Raw genomic sequence first — 10,052 nt, forward strand, 5'->3', positions numbered from 1 at the left:
AAGTAAAAAGTGAAGATTATATAAACCTGGCTGGCTCAGTCAGTGGAGCATGCGACTCTTGATCTCGGAGTTGCGGGTTTGAGTCCCATCTTGGGTATAGAGATTACTTAAAATGAATTTAAAAAAAAAAAATAATAAAAATCTTTTGAGTTAAAAATTACCTATTCTTTTTGAAATGTGATTGTTAGGCTAATTATTTTTACCTTGCTATTTATTTTATTAATAGACTTTAGTTTTTTTCACATAAATCACTCACACTTGGTTAGCTATCTATTCCTTAGGAAAGCATAAACCTTTTTTATCAATGCATAGACTAGTTCTGTTTGTCAATTTAAAAAGTGCACCCGGTTAGTATCCTAGAAACAGCTTTAGTCTGCTGATGCACAGATGGCAAATCTTCAGCATGTACTTATTTCATATATACCATGATACTTTACAGTGCTTTATGATTTACAGTTACCTACATATACATTATCTTGTTTGAGCCTCATAGCAATTCTACATGGAAAGTATTCATATTTTCCCCACTTTGCAGATGGGGAAATGAAAGCAAGTAGCAGCTGTGGACTCCAACTCAAGGCTTCTTACTCTGATTCTAATAGTATTTCTATTACACTACAGCTATACCTAGACCAACCTTAATAATATATGTAATAAACTCATTTACAGTACATATCATAATCCAGGATTTTAAGTACACACACAAAATTCATGGCTTGTGATTGCTATTCATTCATATACAATAGTAACTTTTCACACATTCGATGAACATGTACAAAATCACTAAAGACAGGAAACAAACTCATGTCTGGGGAAGGTTGAAGAAAATCAACAAAAACAATAAGACACAGAATTTTAACTAACTTTTTATCTTTCATCTGTTTGATTATTTTCAATAACCCAGAAGCTATACTAGTATTTACCTACTTGTTAAATTTCACTTTTAAAAAAGCACTAGAATAATTTAGCTTGTTTGATTTTAGTTTATTTACTAATAAATTCACTTAGCAGGTTAAACCATATGGAATTGCCAGCATTCAGATATTTTTGACCTAGAAAAACAGTTAATTTCAGATGGTTCAATTTAATGTTTGTATAAAGTGGGATAGAACAGCAATATTTTCCATCTCTCCAGTCAGCAAACAGATGACATCAAATTTGATGAGATGCCATCCAGCCTAAGACAGACTGGCAATTTCCTGAAATAGTCAGCATTTTAGTATGAGTAATAAATCTCATATTTAGCATTACTTAATGCACTTTTAAGGAAAATCTTTGAGATTTTTGGCATGGCTTACCTCTATGTACCACCATAGGAACATGGGTATCCTGACAGAGAAAGAACCACAGGGGTATCAAATCTGTTACAAAAGTAGCAATATTTGGGGACTATTTCAAATTATATTAGTCAATAGCAGTTGACTCGGTAAATCTACCGTTTCCAGCTTTTTGTGTATTTTATAATGTCTTCAAAGAATATAAAAATAAACACTTAAGGAAATTCTGTTTGGGTCCATCGGGTTGAGATCTAGGCATGCACTTTTACAAACTCCTTAAATTATTCTGATACATGCCATGGGTTAGAAGCCGCTGCAATAAATGCCAATTGAATAAGACAAATGTTGAAAATAATTCATTCACATGGGCACCCCCAGTCTGCTATTGTCTGTAAATATAATTTATGAGGAAAGTTGAAGAGCAACCTGTCAGCACATATCGGAGGATCCGTGTTAGAGGGCAATATTCAGATGAAAGCAGAAAATACCAGTGTATTACAAAGCTATTTTTACATATTCAGATTCGTAGTATTCTAAGCCAGAAACTGCAGTGAGGAGACAAGAAAGCCCTCCCTGCCACTCACTTCCATTCGGAATGGATCATCTCAAATATAACCTAGTCTATATCTCTGCTGAGGTCAATGAGACTTTATCATCCTTCTTGAATTATTTACTTACGCTGCTATAACCAACTACCGCAAACTCAGTGGCTTAAAGCAATACAAATTTATTCTTTTATAGTTCCAGTCAGATGTCAAAAATCAAACTGTTGGCAGGGCTGCATCCCCTCCAAAGCTTCAGAAGAGAATCTGTTTCTTTCCTTACTTTTTCCAGCTTCTAGAACTGCATTCCCTCTCTTCCTTGGCTAATGGCCCCATCCTCCACCTTGGAAACCAGAAGTGTAGTCACATACCCGTCTCCTCATCTTTTCTGTAGTCAAATCTGCTTGTTCCTTATAAGAATACATTACAGTTAGTGCCCACCCAGATAATTCAGGACAATCTCCTCATCTGAGGGTTTTTAACTTAATCACATGTGCGAAGTCCCTTTTGTTCTATAAAATAACATTCACAGATTCCAGGGATTAGGTCGTGGATAGCTCTGGTATCTATGGAGAGACAGGTATCATGGATATCTATTCAGCCTACCGCACCTCTCAACACAGCTTTCCAGCAACCGCTGATAAGGGATGGAGGCTGGCTTGTGCTACGAAACCTCATTTCCTGAGATGAAGTCTCTTTGGATTCTGAGTATGCAATTTTAGAACTCTAAACTCTCTCATCCAAAATCTCCTAGGGGCTTGCATAAGGTGTCGTGGATGGCAGATCTTCCCGTTGGCAAAGATATGACTAGAGCCCATGGCTTCCTAATAGTGACGCCAATGCTCAGTCTGTCATCACCCGATGACCTGATAAACGGATGCTTGGAAGGCAGCAGGGTGTGGAGAGTTCGGTTCACCCTGATGAGCTTGCTCTCCGCCAAGCACTGAGAGAGGGGAAGGGCTCCTGTGGCCTGCTGTAGGCCTCCATGAAAATCCTGGGTGTCCTGGAATGCGTGAGGCTTTACACAGGATTTTAGAAAAGCCGATCGATTCTTGGTTGCAATAGTAGTTACTACTCTAAATTTAGTCAAGAAGTGAGCTTAAAGTCACAAAAGATAGATATTTGTGGTTTTCTTAAAACTTATGTTGACTGTTTTCCATACCCATCTTTGAAGAATGATTTGCTACAGCACAAAGAGGTAAGAGAGGAAGGGAAGGAGGTTTCCTTCGGTGGGCAATAGGAGGCCTGTCTAGACAACTTTTTCTTCTTCTTGAAAAATATGGGGCAGCATTTGTGATGCTGTGGGACTGGTTATGGAAGCTGTCTGGAGAACTTGCCCATCCAGTAGGGTATGATCATGACATGGACACTGACAGCCTGGGGTTGAATCTATGCCTCTTATGTTAATTAGGTTCCGTGCAGGTGAAAGTAACAGAATACCTCCCTGATAATAGCTTAACCGGTAAGAATACAACTTGCTTATCTAACAAGACGTCTGGAGGCAGAAATCCCAGGGTTGGTTCCAAACTGAGTGATGCCATTAAGGACCCGGGAACTTTCCATGCGTCCGCACCGCCATCCTCGGCATGCAGGTTTCTATCCACAGACTGACTACCTCATGGACCCCACATTGCTGCCACAGGCTCAGTCACGACGTCTTCACGTAACAGCACCAAGAGCAGGAAGGTTGTTGGGTAAGGAATCCAGAGACAGAACGGCATATATTCTTGTGTCTCCTATCAGGAAAGAAAAACTTTCCTAAAAGTCACCAAGAGACTTCTCCTGACATCCTAGTGGCAGTAAGTAGGTGAAAAGCTTTCTAAAGATCATTCACTAATGCGGGGGAACTAAGATGCTACGATTGCCTGGAGCAATTATATGTCATGCCTTGTGCCTGAGCCCACCGTCACACCAAGAGCCAAGAAGGGTCCGGTAACGAGAAAGAAACAAGGAAACATTGTTGGGCAGGCCAAAATAAAGTGCCTGCCACCACACCCACGGGTATGCCACACAGAGCTGTTTTCTTACACGTTGTATTACAAAACTACGTGCGGTCCCCGGAGCCGGAGGGCGGAGCAGCGGCAGACCGTGAGCGGCACGTGAACGCTGGGGGGCTGCACGGCTGCCGGCCCCCCGCCCCGCGCGGCGCCTCCGGAGCTCAGCCCTGAGCCACGCTGCGGCCCCGGGGGCCAAGGACGGACGCTCAGCCCCACGATCGATCGCCGCCGGGGCCTGCGCACTGGGACCGGAGCGACCCGCGTACCCAGCCACGCTAGCTCGAGCCTCCGCCGCCTCAATCCGGTTGTGAATGTCGGAAAGCAGAGTGTCCCTTTGATGACTCTGACAGCGAGAACTTTGGGCGACCCTGGCTCTCTGGGTGAGACCGCCTATGAAAGACCGGCAGAGAAGACACTGGACTCCTTAGCAGAGTTTTTTGAAGACCTCGCAGACAAACCTTACACATTCGAACACTATGATGTCTCGTTTGGGAGTGGTGTTTTAACAGTTAAACTAGGTGGAGATCTAGGAACCTACGTGATCAACAAGCAGACCCCAAACAAGCAAATCTGGTTATCTTCACTCTCCAGTGGGCCCCAGGGCTGCGACTGGACTGGGAAGAATGGGTGTACTCCCACCACAGTGTGTCCCTCCACGGGCGCTGGCCACGGGGCTGACTAAAGCCTTAAAAGCCAAATTGCACTTATCTTCTCTGGCCTATTCCGGAAAAGGCACTTGATGCCCAGCCCAATTCCAAAGACAATAAAAGCTATAAAGCCAAGACCACAGCTTCGTTCCGCAGCTGAGTATCTGTTTTTTTCCATTTCCACTTTTGAGGACAGTTGCATGGCGTGTAACGACTCTGTGAAAAATGTTTTGCTTCCCACCCTCCCCCAAGTTCGGATTTTTAATTTTCATAGTTTTTTTGGATTTATTGTCTGATTTCCTCCCTCACAGGATATCCCTTCTCTTTTATAAAGCCCATATACTCATACATTTCTGTATAACCTTACAACAAAGAAAAAGAAGAAGGAAAAATTCCAGGAGGAGAAATGACTTGATTTCACTATTTGTTCTTTGAAGGACTTAACTGCATAAAACCACAGCAAAAAGTGCCTGGCCGACTTCCCCTTTCTGTTCCCAAATAAAACTCATTAAAGAGTTGCCTATAAATGTTAAAAAATAAATAAATAAATAACCTATGGGCATGGAGGAAGCTACTACAAGGCTTAGAAGACATACAATGTGGTATGGTAAAACCTAATTATTGGGGTTAACACATGTCCTGGTTGGCCTGGGACAGTTCCAGGGTAACCTGTTGCCCTGGGTAAGTATGAATCATATCCAGTTTCACTTTCAAAAGTGTCCTGATTTGGACAATAAATTATTTGCTCTTTTTACCTAGTACGTCTTTCATAACACAGTATATTTATACAGAAACAACATAAACTTTTGACCACAAGTAATGAAACTCAACTCAGACTAGCTTAGGAAGAAAAGGGGAATTTAATTGGCTTATGTTAACTAAAACTTCCAAAAATAACTGGCTTCAGGGGTTATATCTTAGAGGCCTGTGTCCTTTTCTGTTGGTCAATTAATCTAGCTTCAGGTATAAAAAATAATCACCTGTGACAAACCTTTTGCCACACCCTACCAGCCTTGCAACACTATTGAGAAATGCCATCATGTTAAAGGTCTATTTTTTTTTTTTTTAAGATTTTTATTTATTTGAGAGAGAGAGAGAAAGAAAGAGAGGGCACAAGCAGGCAGAGGGTCAGAGGAAGAGAAAGAAACAGACTCAATGCTGAGCAGAAAGCCCAACGTGGGGCTCGATCCCAGGACTCTGGAATCATGACTTGAGCCAAAGGCAGACACTTAATGGACTGAGCCACCCAGGTACCCCGTCATCACGTTAAAGGTCTAGCAGAAGATTCTCAAAGAGGAGTCTGGTTGGCCTGAATTTAGCCACGTGCCCATTTCTAAACACACCATTAGGTTCAGGAGGATAATGTATTTTTAGACTTCAAGCCTGGGTTCTATGTCCACCCCTGTGTTTGGGGCAGATTTTATGAAGTTAAAGGCCTTAGCTTTGCTGAAACATATGGAACAGCTTCCTCAGAGGAAAATCAGTTTTGTTATCAGAGAATTGGAGAAGGGGAAGCTAAATAAAACAGATGTTCATTACCCACAGGGACAATTCTTTGACTAAATCTTTCAGAAGACACATGAGATGCTCTGCTTTTACTATTGCAACATAGCATTTGTCTTCCAGCTCAGCAATAGGCCCTCTATTTGTTAAAAATTCATTATACTCATAACAACAGAACAGAGAAGGAAGAAACAGGCCTTCAACTGTTTAAACAGTGATTTCCTGCAATAAAGCTTACTTTGGTTCACAGTATCCTAAGGGGCTACAGCTTATGATTGTAAGAACCAAAAGTGCACGGAAAAGATGAACCAAAATTCTAACATACAGAATCAGTGCAAATTATGTTTTAACAGGTTCTATTTCAAATGAGCCTCCCCCCCACACACTTTTTCTTCCTGAGTACTATTCATAGCACGGCAGTGGTATGTGGTTAAGGTAAATGTAGAATGTTGGTCAGTGTAGTATGAAGTGGTCATGTGTATGTCCAGTGGCCCCACCTCCCCTTTCCTTTTTGCATTGCCTCTGTTTTGTGGTTGCCCTGCCTGCAGAAGGAGAAATCAATCCAACACCCAAAATCAATTCAAATATCAAGACTAATAACATCATGCATCACCAGGAGGGTATATAAAAGTTCATTACTCACATAATGGGAATTTTTTTTTTTTTTTTTTTAAAGTAGAGCAGGGTAGGCACCCAAGCTGGCTGGGAGCAGCTCGAGAAAAGGGAGAGGCAAGTGGTTTTGATATTTATTGTGGTTAAGAGGTATTGTGCCCAGATGTTTGTGTGATTTGATTTTGCTTTTATATTGACTTGCTCAGATGTGGGGCAAAGGGAAAGGTGCAGGGTGGTCCCTCAAATCTGTCAGTGGTCAAACAACAAAACTGGAGGCAGCAGACTCATTACAGCCTCGGGTCAGAATCTCAGCTCTGCCATTTACTAGCTGCATGGCCTTAAGTGACTTCAGTTTTCTAGGTTCACTTCTTTTTTTAAGTGAAGACCATCATACTTACCTTATACAGTCCTTGTAAGGATTGAATAAGTAACCGTAGAGGGCTTAAGACTGTGCCTGACTCATAGTAAAAATGTAGCAAATATTATTTTCCCTTCCTCCTGTGCATCTTTAATCTTCTTTATGCTCTAGGCAGTATGGTCTAGGAGGCCATTCTTGATCTTCTTTCCACAGGAAATAAATAAATACATTCATTCATAAAGATATATAATATGTAATAAATATATATGTGTATATACACGAATTTACATATAATCAAATGTATGTTTGTTTATAAGAAGAGAATGCCAAGGGATACCTGGGTGGCTCAGTTGGTTAAGCATCTGCCTTTGGCTCAGGTCATGATCCCGGGGTCCTGGGATCAAGCCCCGCATCAGGCTCTTTGCTCAGTGGAGAGTCCGCTTCTCTCTCTGCTCATGCTTTTTCTCTTTCTTTCTGTCTCTCAAGTAAATAAATAAAATCTTAAAAAAAAAAAAAAGAAGAAGAAGAAGACGAAGAAAATGCCAAGGTAAAAGTAAAGATTAACCCAAGGTGATGAATGGCTAAAAGAGGGAATTTAAGCCATCTACAAGGCCACAAAGGACAACCTGGTAGCAATGGCTTCAATTCAACCTCCATAGACATCGGCCTCCTTCATATATGTTAAGTGTACCATATCACATCCAGAATGATGTCAAGGCAGATATTTCTTTCTGTGAAGAAGCTGATAGATGGAGTTAGGAAGTATGTTCCAAGAATGTAACTAAGATGGCCTTAATCTTTCCCCCAGATTGACCAAACTTTAGACAGGCTTCTTCCTACCTCTATGCCCCTGACTTCCCTTTCCTTACAGCACTTACTTTGGAAAACATGAATACCTTTTCTACTCCTTTGAAATGTATATAAATAGTCTCTAAGTTCTTGTCAGTTTTACAACCCCAGAAATGTCTTTCTCAAGAATGTGTAAACCATCTCTTTAAAATATAATCATCAATGAAGAAAGCACTCCTATCTCCCAGTTTCCATAAGAGGGTGAGACCCTTGCTCCAACTGGCGAAACTACTCTGTCATGAAGATACAAGAAAGTTTAGTTTTCCTGTGGGAAAGGACAGTTAACAAACACAGATGGCCTATGACCCCCTCCATCTCAGCTCCTACAAACTCTCTAGCACTTTGTTTCAGTGGAGCTGAGCTCCTGTGGGTTCTATCCTCTCTCTCGCATTGCAACAGTTGTGAATAAAGTCTTCTTTATCTGTTAATCTTTGTCAGCAAGCCATTTTGCTTTAATAGGTACCTTTTTTGTAGATCCAATCTTATCATGTTTTACTTTGCAGAAAATGCTTTCATGCATGAGCTGTTGGCTTTCTTTTCCTTTCTCTCTCTTCATCTCTGTGTGCTTGGGAGCATACATCTGTGCTGTGCATTTACTGAGGGAAGGGGAAACTCCATTTTCAGGCAATAGGTACACTCTAAATGACACTTGAATCTAAATTGTTCAAGCTTTCCTCAGTGACTTCCTGCATGAGACTCTCATGCACTGTAGACAATGAGTTTTCCCTCTTAGAGGTCAAAAGTTGCAGTGTTATTTACTTAAGTGTGAAGAGAAGAGTGTTGTGTTCTATGTGTACTAACTCCTCAGGGAGGGTGGATGGTAGCACTCCTCAGATACAGGGAAGGACTGGAGGCTTCCCAAGTGGCTCATTGAATGTCAATGCATCTGTTACAGCTGAAATTCCAGTCAGGGACAATAGCCCCCTGGGAGGAGCACCCCATTCCTTGTTTATTTTGACCTGCTGCTGTCATGGCAGTGTGGACATGATGATAGGTAAGCCTAAGCAAGAGGACCCAGAGTCTGGGAAAAGGATGACAGGGGAAGGAAAAAATACAGAGAGATGATAATGAGAGTAACAGTTGGCTCACTTAAAAGACAGTTAAAATATTATAAGATGCAATTTATTCCCAGTGAAGTTACCTCTATTTACACTGTGGTTTTGTATATTTTACACCGTAGTTATACTTCCATTCTCTGAAAATCTATGCTGCAATTTGGATTTATAGAGCATTTTATATCTACTCATCAACTGAATCCTATTCTCAGAGTTTCAAAATAATAGCATACCTATAAAGAGATTAATAAGAGTATCAAAAATAGTTATGGCCCTAAATTATCAGACCCTTTAAAATCTAGGTTAGGTAATCCAGCTTACCAGGTATCTCATACACTATTGTATGGGGCAAAAGGAAATAATAGGAATGAGGAGAGCTAGGCTAATGGCTCCTCCAGCCCAAAGAGCAGAGGAATGCCAGAGAGAAAAACTGAAGGAGGATGTTCTCAATAATACCAAGGAATAGAGCTCTAGGGTAGAAGCTGCTTCAGAAAGATAAGAGCAATAAGAGAGACAGGCCTCTCCAAAAACAAGGGGAAACATCCAACTGAGTTCAAAACATGTCTTCTCAATAATAAAGGATATATGAATTTCAGTACTAAGTTCAATATTAAAATCATCTTCATTTAGGGGCACCTGGGTAGCTCAGTTAGTTGGTTAAGTATCCGACTTTTGGTTTTGGCTCAGGTCATGAACTCAGGGTCATGAGATGGAGCTCCGCAACGGGCTCTGTACTGGGTGTGGAGCCTGGGTGTGGAGATTCTCTTTCTCCTTCTCACTCTGCCTCTACCCCTTCCACCGCCCCTCTCCAAAACCAAACAAACAAACAAAAATCATGTTAATTTAAAATAGCTGAGCAAATACTAACTGAAAACATTTGTTTATTCAATTTCAATTTTTTAAGACATTTTCCTTTAAAAGTTTCTTTTAATTTTTTGTCATTTATATTTTAATACATGTTAGATAGGTTAACTTATTTTTCTCATCTTAAATGAATGTTTAAGTGATTTTTAAATTATTTTTATATAATTATACTAGGTCATTTTTTTAGGCTAAAAGATATTGAGAAATAAAATCATCTATTCCTACATATAGCTTGGACAATGAGGAACAAAACCACCTCCTCCCACAGAGCTGTCTACTTTAACGTGACTTTATTATTCCCATGTCCTCATTAGCATAAATTACTATTCTATAAGTCTTTGCCCAGGC

The 10,052-nt window shown here is 40.6% G+C and overlaps 1 pseudogene; it reads left to right on the plus strand.

Moving 5' to 3' along the window:
- Positions 1-3,380: 3,380 nt before the first annotated feature.
- LOC102742921 (frataxin, mitochondrial pseudogene) lies at positions 3,381-4,611 on the plus strand (annotated as a pseudogene).
- The last annotated feature ends 5,441 nt before the right edge of the window (positions 4,612-10,052 follow it).

Source organism: Leptonychotes weddellii, chromosome 11 (genome assembly GCF_054177405.1).
Source record: "Leptonychotes weddellii isolate Sample4059 chromosome 11, ASM5417740v2, whole genome shotgun sequence".
In the NCBI taxonomy this organism is placed as follows: Eukaryota; Metazoa; Chordata; class Mammalia; order Carnivora; family Phocidae; genus Leptonychotes; species Leptonychotes weddellii.